Source organism: Chiloscyllium plagiosum, chromosome 2 (genome assembly GCF_004010195.1).
Source record: "Chiloscyllium plagiosum isolate BGI_BamShark_2017 chromosome 2, ASM401019v2, whole genome shotgun sequence".
In the NCBI taxonomy this organism is placed as follows: Eukaryota; Metazoa; Chordata; class Chondrichthyes; order Orectolobiformes; family Hemiscylliidae; genus Chiloscyllium; species Chiloscyllium plagiosum.
This window is the reverse complement of record NC_057711.1, coordinates 131,897,221-131,911,035: the sequence shown is the minus strand read 5'-3', so window position 1 is coordinate 131,911,035 and position 13,815 is coordinate 131,897,221. Positions and strand designations below refer to the sequence as shown.

Sequence of the window (13,815 nt, the reverse complement as noted above, 5' to 3'; positions counted from 1 at the left end):
GGTGAGGGGTGAGGTTGTGGGGGTGTGGAGAGTGGTTGCGGTGAGAGTGCCGGGGCCTGTCACTCACTGAGGCGGGAGCAGGCCTCGGGCGGGAACCTTCCGTGAACACGGAGCCGTCCCCGCTCCCGGGACAGAGGGCAACCCGAGACCCGAGACCCGCCCGAACCACCGAGAGTCCCCGGGGCCGGGGCCGGGGCCGCCGACAGGATCCACTCACCTGCGGCAGCGGCAGAGAGGGCGGCCACGAGTCAGGCCCCGGCCCCGAGGCGGAAACAGACCCGGAGAAAAGCGCGGCTCCTGCCGCGGGGAGAGCGGGAGGCACTGCCCCAGCCCCGAGCTCCGAGCCGCCGTGGCCCCAGCCCCGAGCTGCCGTGGCCCCAGCCCCGAGCTGCGAGCCGCCGTGGCCCCAGCCCCGAGCTGCGAGCCGCCGTGGCCCCAGCCCCGAGCTCCGAGCCGCAGCACTCAGCCCCCATTCGCCAAGTTAGCGAGTGGCCAGCTTCAGAAAGCCAGCACCGACCCCGCCAAAAGAAAATCCATGTCGGTCTCAGAAAGTGCAAAAAAAGGTTAAAACTGCAACAGTTTTAGCGTGTTTCTAAAAAACAGAGAATTAAATTAAAACTGTAAAATACATGGAGATCTTACCCTTCAATATTGCATTAACTGACTCACTCCAGGGCATCGGAATTTGTGAAAACAGTTGGGGGCGCTTTTACTTATATATTTATTATTTTTTTATATATTGTAACCTTTTTTTGAGGACTTTTTTTCCTATAATTGAGTGGCAAAGAGTTGTTCTCATTGGTGAAGTGACAGCCATCAACTTGCCTTTTCCTTCAATCCTCTTCCTTCTATTTGATTAGTTTCTCTAACTCACCAACAACAGGAAATCCCACCTCCACACTCTAACTTCATTGGTTACTGTACTTACAACACTAATCATTTCATCAAATCCCACAAACCCTGCATTTGTTCAGAAAATACCAGAAGTTTTATATGGGTTAAAACAAGCACAAACGTGAAAAAAAAATCCATCCTCTCCTCTTTCCCTCCTTTGAGTCCTTATTTTTAACCCTCCTGACTTATGACTATCTAGGATCAGGATTAGGCCATTCACCCTATTCCAACAATCAATGAGACAATGCTGATCTGTTGTCTTAAACTCCATATATCTACCTTGGCCCACATCCCTTAATGCAAAGTAAAAAAATTGTGTTACAAAGTTAAAACCTATTACCTATCTATTATTTGCTTATCTCTGCTCCTTAACAATGTGACTGTACTGCTCGCAAGACAAAGCTTCTCACTGTGCCTCGGTACATGTGACAGTAAATTCCATTCCATTCAATTCAATTCAAAATCACACAACACCGGGTTATAGTCCAACAAATGTACTTAGAGAATAGCCTGGTGTTGTGTGATTTTTAACTTTGTACACCCCAGTCCAACACCGGCACCTCCAAATCACAACTGGTTCAGGAGCAGTTCCTTCCTCACTGTTATTAGAATGCAGAATGGATCTCTCTAATTTCAAATCCAATGTTGACCATGCTTTTTTGCATCTCCTGTGCATTTGTAACCTGGTATGCCTTGCTCTGTCAAAGCATGCTATGATCTAGTTTGTAATGATCTGCCTGTACTGCTTGTAAAATAAGACTTTTCACTGTACTTAGGTACATGTGACAACAATAAACTAAATCAAATCCAAATTGATCTCAGATTTAAAATTAACAACTGATCATGCATCCACTGCCATTTTTGGAAGAGAAATCCAAACATCTCCCATCCTTTGTGTGCAGAAGTGCTTCCTAGCATCTGTCCTGAACAGTCTGGTCCTCATTCTCAGACTCTGCCCCTAGTTCTCCAATTCCCAACCAGTGGAAATAGTTTTATACCCCGTATTTTCCTGTTATACTTCATAAATAACAATATAATAATCAAAATATAGTGACTCTGCATTGTTTTTTAAATGGGAGTGGCATTGGGGAGGAGGAATGTGCAAACTTCACACAGACAGTTGCCTGAGGTGGGAATTGAACCCAGGTCCCTGGTGCTATGAGGCAGCAGTGCTAACCACTATGCCACTATGCTGCCCAGATGCTTGCTTCAGAATTGGCATGGGAAGATAATATTCCAAAATAATGGATGTGTTAGCATATGTTGCTGAGGAGCAAGGGGTTGGCATTTTTAGCAGTGAAAGGTCATGTGATGAAAACTGCACAAATACATTCAACCCAACGAGCATTTCAATCTTAAAATGGATTAGTAGATTAAATTCTACTTGATACTGTTTTGAAGATTTTGACACAGAACTTTAAGAGTCTGAATGTAGGAAGTAAACCCATCAGTGCAGCTGAAATTAATTAAAAGTGTAATAAGTGATGGTCTCAATAACGCTGAACCTGAAACCATTATTGGTTGGCATAAAAGGCCACCTGTTCATGAATGTCTGTGGGAAAAGAAAATTTGCCAACCTTACCCAATCTTAGATCAATGGAAAGTGCAGGAGGGTATTCCAGGAGCAGCACCAAGCATATTTAAAAATGAGGCCTAAACCTAGTGAAGCTACAAAATAGAATGAATGCATGTCAAATAGCATAAGCAGCAAGTGAGAAACAGAGTTTAGCAATCCCATAATCTAAGCTGTGCAGTCCTGCCACTGCCAGTTGTGAATGGTAATGGACGACTAAACAACTCACTGGAGGTGGACATGCCACTAATATCCCGATCCTCAATGATGAAAGAGCTGTGCACATCAGTACAAAGATAAGGCTGAAGAATTCACAATGATCTTAAGTCAGAAGTGCCAAGTGTTTATCTTGTCCTCTTCCAGAGTATATCAACAAATAACAGGAAGTACTGGATACTGCAAGAGATATGGTCTGAAAACATCTGGCAATAATACTGAAAACATCTCCTCCAGAACTTGCTGCACCTCTGGCCAAGATATTCCTGTACAACTGCAACATTGGCATCGACTCAACAATGAGGAAAATTGCCCATGTATGTTTGTACACAAAAAGCAGGACAAATCTAAACCAGTCAATTACTGTCCCATCAGTCTACTCTCTTATCATCAGTAAAGTGATGGAAGGTGTCACCAACAGTGCCATCAAGCAGCATCTGCTCAGTAATAACCAGAGATGTCCAGTTTAGGTTCTGCCATGGTCACTCAGCCCCTGACCTCATTCCAGCTTTGGTTCAAACATGGTCAAAAAAGCTGAATTCCAGAGGTGAAGTGAAGTGAGGTGGGAGTGACTACCCTTGACATCAAGATCATCCTGACTGAGTGTGGCATCAGGGAGCCTGAGCAAAACAAGTCAATACAAATTAGGGGGAAAATTCTTTACTGGGTGAAGTCATACCTAGCACAAAGGAAAATGGTTGTGTTGTTGGAGGTCAATCATCATAGCTCCAGGACATCTCTGCAGGAGTTCCTCAGTAAAGTGTCCTAGGCCAAACCATCTTCAACTGCTTCATCAATGACCTTCTTTCCATCATAAGGTCAGAAGTAGGGATGTTCACTGATGAATGCACAATGTTCAGCACCATTCATGAGTCCTCAGACACTGAAGCAGCCTGTGTCCAAAAACAGCAAGACCTGGACAATATCCAGGTTTGGGCTGAAAAGTGCTGAGTAACATTTATGCCACACAAATACCAGGCAATAAGCATTTCTAATAACAAGAAATCTAGCCATCATTCTTTGATGTGTAATAATGTTTAAACCTCTGCATCCTGCATTATCAATACCCTGGGGGTTACCCTTGACCATAAACTGAACTGGATTACCAATATCAATACATGGCTATTTGGATGGGCAACAAATAACAGCCTTGCATGTGAAATCTCAGTGGTTAGCACTGCTGCCTCACAACACCAAGGACCTGGGTTCAATTCCACCCTTAGGCAACTGTCTGTGTGGGATTTGCACATTCTTCCTGTGTCTGTGTGGGTTTCCTCCCATAGTCCAAAGGTGCACAGGTTAGGTTGATTGGTCATACTAAATTGCTCATAGTACCCAGGGATGTGCAGACTAGGTGGATTAGCTGTGGGAAATGCAGGGATCTGGTGGGTCTGGATGGGGTGCTGTGTACCTGATGGGCTGAGTGACCTGCTCCCACCTGTAGGGATTCTATAACAAACAATAAATTATCTGTAATACATTCCCTGATAGCAGATTCAATGATAACATTCAAAAGGAAAAAAAAAATCTGTTTCCGTGAACAGGGTAAGTAATCAGTAACTTTTTCCAAGTTTGCAGACACAGTAAACTGAGTGGTATCCACTTCTGAACAGACTAGAATGTACCTGGCTTGAGAAAGTTAGGTTTGCCTATATTTTTTTGACACATTCAACAACAATTTGCCTTTAATGTTGCTGGAGGTATCACCTTTTTCTCATTCATGGGATGTGGGCATCACTGGCTAGGTCAGCATTTATTGCCCAGGCCCTGTTTCTGCCGCATCTGCTCCCAGGAGGATCAATTCCACCACAGAACACATCTCCTTCTTCAAAGACCACAATTTCCCCTCCCACATGGTCGATGATGCCCTCCGGTACATCTCATCCACTTCCTGCATTTCTGCCCTTGAACCCCACCCCTCCAATCACAACAAGGGCAAACCCCCGGTCCTCACCTTCCACCCCACCAACCTCCGAATACATTTCATCATCCTCCACCATTTCCACTACCTACAAATGGACCCCACCACCACAGATATATTTCCCTCCCCACACCTATCTGCGTTCCGCAAAGACCATTCCCTCCACGACTCCACCTCCCCTCCCAGCACCTTCCCCTGCCGCCACAAGAATTGCAAAACCTGTGCCCACACCTCCCCCCTTATCTCCGTCCAAGGCCCCCAAGGAGCCTTCCACATCCATCAAAGTTTCACCTGCACTTCCACACATGTCATTTACTGCATCTGTTTCTCCCGATGCAGTCTCCTGTACATTAGGGAGTCAGGACACCTACTTGCAGAGCACTTCAGAGAACATCTCCGGGACACACACATGAAGTAACCCCACTGTCCCATGGCCAAACACTTTAACCCCCTCCCACTCCACCAATGACATGCAAGTGCTAGGCTTCCTCCATCGCCAAACCCTAACCACCCAATGCCTGGAGGAAGAATGCCTCATCTTCTCCCTTGGGACCTTCCAACTACACAGGATTAATGTGGACTTCACCAGTTTCCTCATTTCCCTTGCCCCAACCTTATCCCAGATCTAACCTTCTAACTCGGCACTGCCCTCATGATCTGTCCTACCTGTCTATCTTCCTTCCCACTTATCTGCTCCACCCTCCTTTCTGACCTATCACCATTACCTCCACCTCCATCTACCTATCACACTCTCAGCTATCTTCCCCACAACCCCACCCCCCCATCTCCCCATTTATCTCTCCACCTCCTTGGTTCACAAGCCTCATTCCAGATGAAGGGTTTATGCCCAAAACGTCAATTCCGGCTCCTCAGATGCTGCTTGATCTGCTGTGCTTTCCAGCACCACACTCCTGACTCTGATCTCCAGTATCTGTAGTCCTCACTTTCTCCTGGTTTCACTTGATAAGTTGCTAGTGATTACCAGGGGTTTTGCCCTTGTTGTGATTGGAGGGGTGGGGTTCAAGGGCAGAAATGCGGGAAGTGGATGAGATGCACCGGAGGGCATCATCGACCATGTGGTAGGGGAAATTGTGGTCTTGATAAGTTGCTAGCGCTAGGGTTTCGTTCAGCGACAGTGAATAATTGGTAATTCAGCTTAAAGTCAGGATAGTGCATAGCTTTGAGAGGAATGCATCTTACTGGTGGACCCATGGAGATGTTACCTTTGATCTTTGAGTAGTAGGTATCATGGGTTTGGAAGCTGCTATCTCATAGATGAAACACAACACAGCTAGTATTCTCCAGTGGTGGAAAAAGGGAATGTTAGAGATAATGTTTCAAATGCCAGTAGAGAAGGTTAAGAAATTACAGAAGTTTGAATATGGGAAACCATTTGGGATGTTTGAGAAAATTCAAAACTGGAAGAAACAATAACATGGATGAAGTAGTCGGAACTCTATTGTTAATGTACATGTTTAAACTTTTTTTTTAATCTGTTCATGGGATGTGGGAATTGTTGGCTGGCCAGCATTTATTGGCCAATGTTAATTGTTCTGGAGAAGGTGTTGGAGAAGATCATAGGGTGTAGGTTCACTTATAGTGCTGTTATTGAGTGAGCTCTATTCCTGAAGAAGGGCTTATGCCCGAAACGTCGATTCTCCTACTCCTTGGATGCTGCCTGACCTGCTGCGCTTTTCCAGCAACACATTCTTCAGCTCTGATCTCCAGCATCTGCAGTCCTCACTTTCTCCTGAACTCCAGGAGTTTGACTCAGTGAAGGAACGGTGATATCTTTCCAAGTCAAAATGGCATGAATCTTTGAGAGGAAATTGGTGGTATACCAATGGATTGGTTCCCCTTATTCTTCTTGGTAGCAGAGGTTGTGGATTTGGAAGGTGCCATCTAAGGAGCTTGGGTGAATTGCAACCATGCATCTTGTAGCTGGTACACACTGCTGCCACTGTGCATTGGTGGTGGAGAAGGGAGTGACTGTTGAAAGTGCTGAATGGCCAATGGCAGACTGCTTTTTGCAGGATCTTGTCAGATTTCTTGAGTGTTGTTGGAGCTGCATTCATCTGGGGAACTGGGGAAAATTCTGGCACACCCAAACCCGTGCCTTCCAGACAGCCATGGGGGAAATGAGAAGTGACGTTCTCTTTGCAGAATTCCTAGCCTCTGAACTGCTCATGAGGCCAACCATTTTATAAGGCTGATTGTGTTTCCAACTGATATTGCTGAGGGCAATGTGCATTTCAAAACTAAAAGATAAAGGACAATATTGCTGGGTCGGCAAACCAAGATGAAGTGCACAACATTAAGTTCTGTATAAAGTACATTTCACAAATGCTTATAGAGAATTAAATAGCTTCCACCTCCCTGTGCAAAAAGCTTTTAATGAGTTTCTTTTTTACAAACAAAAGGGGAGCTTGAACAAATTAGCTCATTGTAGCTAGATAGTGGGAAAAAGGCACATAACCTTCAGAAAATTTAATACAGAGGAATGTTTATTTGAAAAAAAAAGCAACAAGTATAATACTGCAGTTCTGAAAATTGGGTCTAAATGTTATGAAGATACTGCATTGGGGAAGGTCAATTAAATGATTCATGCAGATGACCGAACTGAGAGAATATACTGACTAGAAAAGATGAAGCAGCTTGGAGCTGTTTTCTTAAGAAAAGAGTGAAGATTGGGAGCAACCTGATCTCAATATTTTTAGGGTAGAAGTGAAGTAAATGAATCCATTTGAGGGGAAGAGGAAAGCTGGGGATCATAAATATGAGATTGCCAGGAATAATCCAAAGGATGTTTTGGAGGGAGGCTTTTTTATTCAAAGAATGATGAGAATGAGGAACTAACTATCAAAAGAAGTAGTTGAGGTGAATAGAATAGATATATTTAAGAGAAAGGTGGTAAAGCAAACATAAAGAAAGGCATAATCTTCCTGTGTAAAGTACTATGTGTATAAGTACCGGTATGCAAATGCTGTGTCCAGTTCTGGTCTCTCTGTTACAGGAAGGATATTATTAAACTGGGGCGGGTTTAGAAGAGATTTACCAAGATGGAGAATGGAGGGTTTGAGTTATAAGAAGAGGCTGCATAGGCTGGAGGTTTTTTTCCCATTGGAGCATAGGAGATTAGGGGTGATCTTATAGAGGTTTATAAAGTAATGAGAGATTTAGATAAAATGAATGGCAAGTGTATTTTCCCCAGGGTGGGAAACTAGGGGGCACTAAGGTGAGAGGAGAAAGATTTTAAAAAGTCATGAGGGTCAATTTCTTTACACAGAGAATGGTTCATGTGTGAAATGAACCTCCAGAAGAAGTGGTAAGTCTGGGTACAGTTACAACAGTTAAGTGACATTTGGATAGTTCCATGAATAGTAAATGTTTGGAGGGATATGGGCCAAGTACAGACAGGTGGGGCTAGTTTAGTTTGGGACTGGTTTGACCAAAGGATTTACATGTCTCTATGACTCTATGAATAGATAAATATGTTGACATTGTTTGACAGAGTCCAACAGAAGTGTGCTTGTGTGCAGTCTAAATACTGATGAACCAGTTAGGCCAAATGGCGCATTCCTTTCCAAAAACTTCATGTAATTCAACAACAAGGGGCTAGAAAATCCACTAGTTTATGCAACATCATCAGGGAAGCCTCTCATCACCAAACTGAAACATTGGGCCGAATCTTATATTTTTTGGCCTAGTCGAGTTGTGTTGGATTTTTTGGAAGGTTTCCGCTGTGAGGCCTGGCTAGTTTTCTCACCGTATCTAGTGAAACTGGTCTCATTAATTAGTGAGGCACCCCCTTCTAGCTCAATCTCAACATACACTCCCAGACAACTCGCCACTCAGCGCATATCTCAAAATTCACAGGCAGCCCTTGCACCTGCACCACCTTTCAAAGCCAAGTACTGTTAGCCTGGAGCTCTTCTGCATCGCTCTGATATTGACCATAGATATGACAGACTGGGCAAATGGGCACCCCACCCTGAGTGGCAGGGACCTGAAGGTGCAGAGGTAGGACTTCCTCTTCATCTAGGGCCAACAGTGGAGACCATGACACTAGACCATGACACTTTTCACTATACCTCCCTACCTGCAAAGGTAACAACTGTGCTTCCACTTTCATATCTCTTAAAACCTGTCTCTCTTTTATTCCAGGAGGAAAGTAGTCCATCATTGGACAGAAAGAGCTAAGATGGGATTTAGCTCCTCGCCCCGTATATGGAGACCACCCTGATTCAGAGTATCCCGAGTGGCTGACTGACCAAGCCCACACACTGGTATTAGAGGATGCCCTCGACTTACTGTGCCAAGACCCCGAGCAAAAGGCTGACTCCTCAGCAACAGAGTACTGCTGACAACAATGGCATGCTTTTACTGCGCTAAACAACAAGGCAAGACAGAAGTAATATGACTCTGGTGTCCATGGCTAATGGGCAAAGGGCAAAAAAGACAAGAAAAGGCAATGCAAGGATGGTGAGAGCATTCAGGTAAGCTCAGATTGAGTGAGCACCATGACAGTTAGCATGTAGCCTAGAGATGGAGCCCGGTCCAGTCCATGAATTGGGTGTATGTCCCTGAACACACAATGTCCTTGCTGCAGTGTTACAGTGAGAGTTACAGGGGCAGCCCAAGGTGCAGCATTAAAGTGCAGCAGCATCCTGTAAGTGGATCAGAGATGTGCCCTCAGAGTTCTTAGAGGCTGGCAAACATTGATGCCAATACCTGTGGGAGTGGGATGCCCATGGAGTGTGCCCTGAGGTTTTGGTCCTGGTTTCCAATGTGGAAGTCCTATAGAGTTGAATTCATCAGGTACTTACTTTGCTTTCCCTGGTGAATTTTGTGGCTTATTTAGCAAGTTTGATAAGTTAGAAAACTGAATATTAATCAGGTGAATTCAGCTGTCTACATCTTGTTTAACAAGCGATAACCCCTTTCGCTGGGAAACCGCTGCTGTCTTGTGGGAAACCCTGCCACACTGTTTGATGCAAACTGCTCCCGCTGTTGGGATTATGGATTTCTCATGCCATTCTGCCACAAATCCCATCATAGCCCATGCCACTCTAACCCCGAGGAGATTCCACCACTTATGACTACATTTGTCCCTCCAGAAATGCTATCTGCCCTGCCGGCATTTCCAGCATTTTCTAATTTTATTTCATTTACAGTACAGTTTGTGAAAAATTGGGGCATTTAATACCAAGTTTTCTTGGCCTGAAGTTTATTTTTACATGTCTGACTCCCCTGCAAGTCATGACTGATTCAAATTGATTGAAACCTGTATCATTTCATACCATTTGTCATTCTATTAGACCTATAGGGAATAGTACTAGTGATATGTCAAACTCTGAACAACAGCTCTTAAAAGTGTCATTGGTAGTTTCCATTAAGATGTGGTTGTAATTTATATACTGCTTCAGTGGACAATCCTACAAAAGGATGCAAATTTACTCAAAATGTTTAAGTACTTTGTCAAGCTATTTGCAACTCACTTGCTAACATCATACATGGCAACTATTTCTGTTAGACAGCCACAATATTTAATCTACATTTCTGCTTGTTCAGCAGGTATCTTCCTAATCGATCTGTTTCAGAGATGTTATGACATGCCTCCAGGTCAATTAAGACTTGAGGCCAGTTCTCCTGGCCCAGCAACAAGGGACACTGCCATGGTACCACACACAACCTTTTCACATCTGCTTGTTAACATTTCACAAACAAAATACTTGGATGGAAGCTATGAAGATGAACCAATTCAATCAGTTCAACTTTTAACTTTATTTCTTTATTTTTCCACATATTAGGAATAATAGTCATGCTTTACTTTTAAATTTGTTTATCTAAGTTACTACTGGTCCCCAAGTTTTGTACCTCGCTGCATTCGTACCCAAGATGGTGCCATGAATGGTGACATTGTACTCTTTACACTTTACTCCTGTACTTCTGTACTTAGGTACACGTGACAATAAAGCTTAAAGTTGGAGGATGGGACTAGAGGCTGTGAAATTCAGATTGATTGGAGAGCTTAACTTGAGCCCATCAGTTGAGAGTAGGATTGATGACTGTTAGAACAAAGCAGATGAGTTGACGTGAAGATCTTGATGTTGTCGCAAACAGGTTTGTTGAAGACAATTAATCCCAGGTCACTGTCTCTGATTGTTATCAAAAGATAATTCATGGTGACTGCAAATCATAGTTATATATTTGCCAAGTTAGTGTAAGTCCCCAAGAAAGTAATTTCATAGAGCCATGCAATACAAAAAAGGCCCTTCGGCCCATCAGGTCTTATTGTCAAAAATATATTACTCCCTACTCTAGTCCCATGTTGCCTCACTTGCCCATAGCCTTGAGTGTTATGACACCTCAACTGTTTGTCCAAGTATTTTTTAAAGGTTGTGAGCTTCCCTGCATCAACGACCTCCCAAGCAGTACTTTCCACACCCCACTATTGAAAAGCTTACTTCAAATGAACTTTCTGAGATGTTTGACTCTTGTCTTGTGCACAGATTTCTATTGTTAGTTAGTTATGATATGATTTTATGACATATCAAGCAGACGTTTGGTCTGTTTGTAGATGGGTTATAACAGGTAATTACATTCTGCAATGTGTAAAGATATTTTCAGTTAGGATTTGAATTTATAATTAAGTTTCCATTGTTATTGAGTAAGAACCAAAGAATACTCATGTCGCACGTGAGTGATCAGGCAACATCTGCCAGGCATGCAAACGAGAAGACCATTTCAAGTTGCAAAATCCATACCTTGTATTTGCTCTGCGTTTGTTGCTTTGTTTTTCTAATGTTTGCAGCAAAGCTTCCAAAAGGTGGACCGGCACAACAATGGCCAACCCGCTCCTGCTGCTCCCTTGGTCTTTTGTCCCCTAACCCCTCCACTCTCACAACTCTCCCGTTGCTATCAAGTTCCTGACAACAATTTTCAACATGAGCTGGCGTGGCAGTGAGAAGACGTTTGAGAAGTACTGGAAACAGTACACAATGATTGCTTATTTTCAGTTCATTTAGAGAGCATCAATAGATCACTAAAAGCTTGAAATCACAATTAGTATAATTTGTTCATGAACTCATTGCATTCCACTGTTCCATATTTTCACAACTCTGTTAGAGTGAACAGTAGAAAGTTATACAGAATGTTTAATATTTGTTCATAATTATCACGAACACTAATGTCGAACCTCACGTCAGGAAATGTTTGAAATTTAGTTAGTTAATGAACAACTTGTGTTCATATAGCATCTTTAATATAGTCAAATATTTCAAAGCACTCAGCACAGTATTATAATCAAACATAATTTGACGCATGAGCTACTTTATATTGAAACAAACAAAGAGGTTGCTGCTAAAGAAGATCTTAAAGGGGGGCAGATATACTGAGAGACTGAGCAAGTAATTCCTAAGCTGAGAGCCGAGGAAACAGGAAACAGCCAGTAAGTGAAGAGACAAGGGAATTTGAGTTTACAAAACACCAGAAGTAGAGGAAAGTAGGTACTACAGAGGATTGTAAGACGTGAGAGCTTACAGACAAATATAAGGAAAAGGTCATGGTGGAATTTGAACACAAGTCAGCATTGAAAATAAGTCAGTAATAGCCACAATGGGTGAATGGGACTTGGTGTTGATCGAGATACAGCCAGCAGAACTTGGGATGAGTGCACATTTATGAAAGGAGATGAGACTCGGAGATCTGAGTACTGTAAAAGAAATGTTGAGAGTTTCAGGAGCCCATTGGGTTGATGCAAGGCTGAAGAGAGGCAATATAATGCAGGTGAAAATAAGTTGTTTTAATGATGGAATCAGGAGTTCAGGTTAGTTTCAAATAGGTCGATTTCTGATCTGACTTTCATCAGACTTGGTTGTGCAGAATCTGGTAACAAGTTCAAATCCTGCGTTGGAAGAAAGTTGAATTAATTATCTTGGGAAAGATAGAGTCAGAAGCATTTGTGGTAAACAGTAACAGAATTAATGATTCAGATTAAAGACCTTTCATCAGAACTCAATAATTGGAGCAAAAACTTTAATTCTGTTCCTGACTTCACAGGTGCTGCCTGACGGGCTGAAGGTTTCGAGCATTTTTTCTTTTGTTACTTGTGCTACAAACTACCTTTGTGCAATTTAATTTTTTTAACTGTACAATAAAAGTGATTGAATACTGGATAAAATTGCATCTTAAGATATCAATGAAAAGCAATTGCACTTTCAATCTCACTTCTCCAAGCTTATTTTGTTTTCCTTATTTATTGTCATTTTATTACAAAATTAGGTTGGAGAGGTTTGGGCTATTCTCCCTGGAGCAAAGGTGATTGAGGTGAGATTTGATAGTGGTGTTCAAGATATACAGGTTTGGTTAACGGAGATAACGAAAAGTCCTTCCCATTATACATGGACTGAGAATACTGATTTAATGCTATCTGCAAGGGGTGCTGGAAGATTGTGAAGAAGTACTATTTTATTACCAAGCAAATGCTGATGACTTGTTTCTCTCTGCCTGCAGGTCTGATACAAATGGAAATGATCAATTATTATCAATTATATCTTTGGATATGTCAGTTTTGTTCTGCTTCATAAAGGGTTTCCTTCTACGAGGCCAAGTGGGTTTTCTTGTGCTATAACCCCCAAACCCTCCTATTTGTCAATGTACCCTATAGTGCCCCCCACATCCATGCTAGCCTCGTTCTCCCACTTGCTGTACAACACAACTATCCTCAGCGACCACCCTCTTGAAGACGCTGCTCCTCATTCCCCAATGCCTATTTCGAGCCTGCATCGTATGGTTTAATGTGTGACTATCGCATACAGGAAAGCTTCCAATGCATTCACTTTTATTAAACGGCAAAAAACAAACACAAAACAAACAGACAGAAGTTACAGTTGCCTCTTGGAACTGTCATGTCCACTTTCTTTTTGAGTAACAACGTTACAGTCAATAAATGATGACTGTACCCATCTCTTATCGACAGAACCAGGTGGCAATGATGTCCTGTCTGTCTAGCTGAGCCTGATGCTGCGATGCTACGTGATGCAAAGGCTGGTGTTCCTCCTGCTCAAAGTTCGCATCAGTCTCGCCCTCGGAATTTTGCTCCCACCGTCCCAGCTTTTCAGCATCCATTACATCCCCTCTTTGCCTGTTCCATGGCATGCTGTGATTATGCAACACACTCTGTCCGGATGGTACTGTAAGACTCCTCAAG

The 13,815-nt window shown here is 43.0% G+C and overlaps 1 protein-coding gene across 5 annotated transcripts in view; it reads right to left on the bottom strand.

The window, feature by feature from the left end:
- smarca2 (SWI/SNF related, matrix associated, actin dependent regulator of chromatin, subfamily a, member 2) overlaps positions 1–857 on the bottom strand; it is a 134,296-nt gene extending 133,439 nt beyond the window's left edge. For 2 of the 5 annotated variants that reach the window (XM_043718451.1, XM_043718468.1), the window contains exon 1: positions 643–857. The gene's annotated coding sequence lies outside the window, so the exon portion shown is untranslated. Of the gene's footprint in view, positions 1–217; positions 366–642 lie in introns of those variants that run through there. The other 3 variants (XM_043718430.1, XM_043718458.1, XM_043718440.1) reach the window with 2 other exon arrangements.
- Positions 858–13,815: the final 12,958 nt, after the last annotated feature.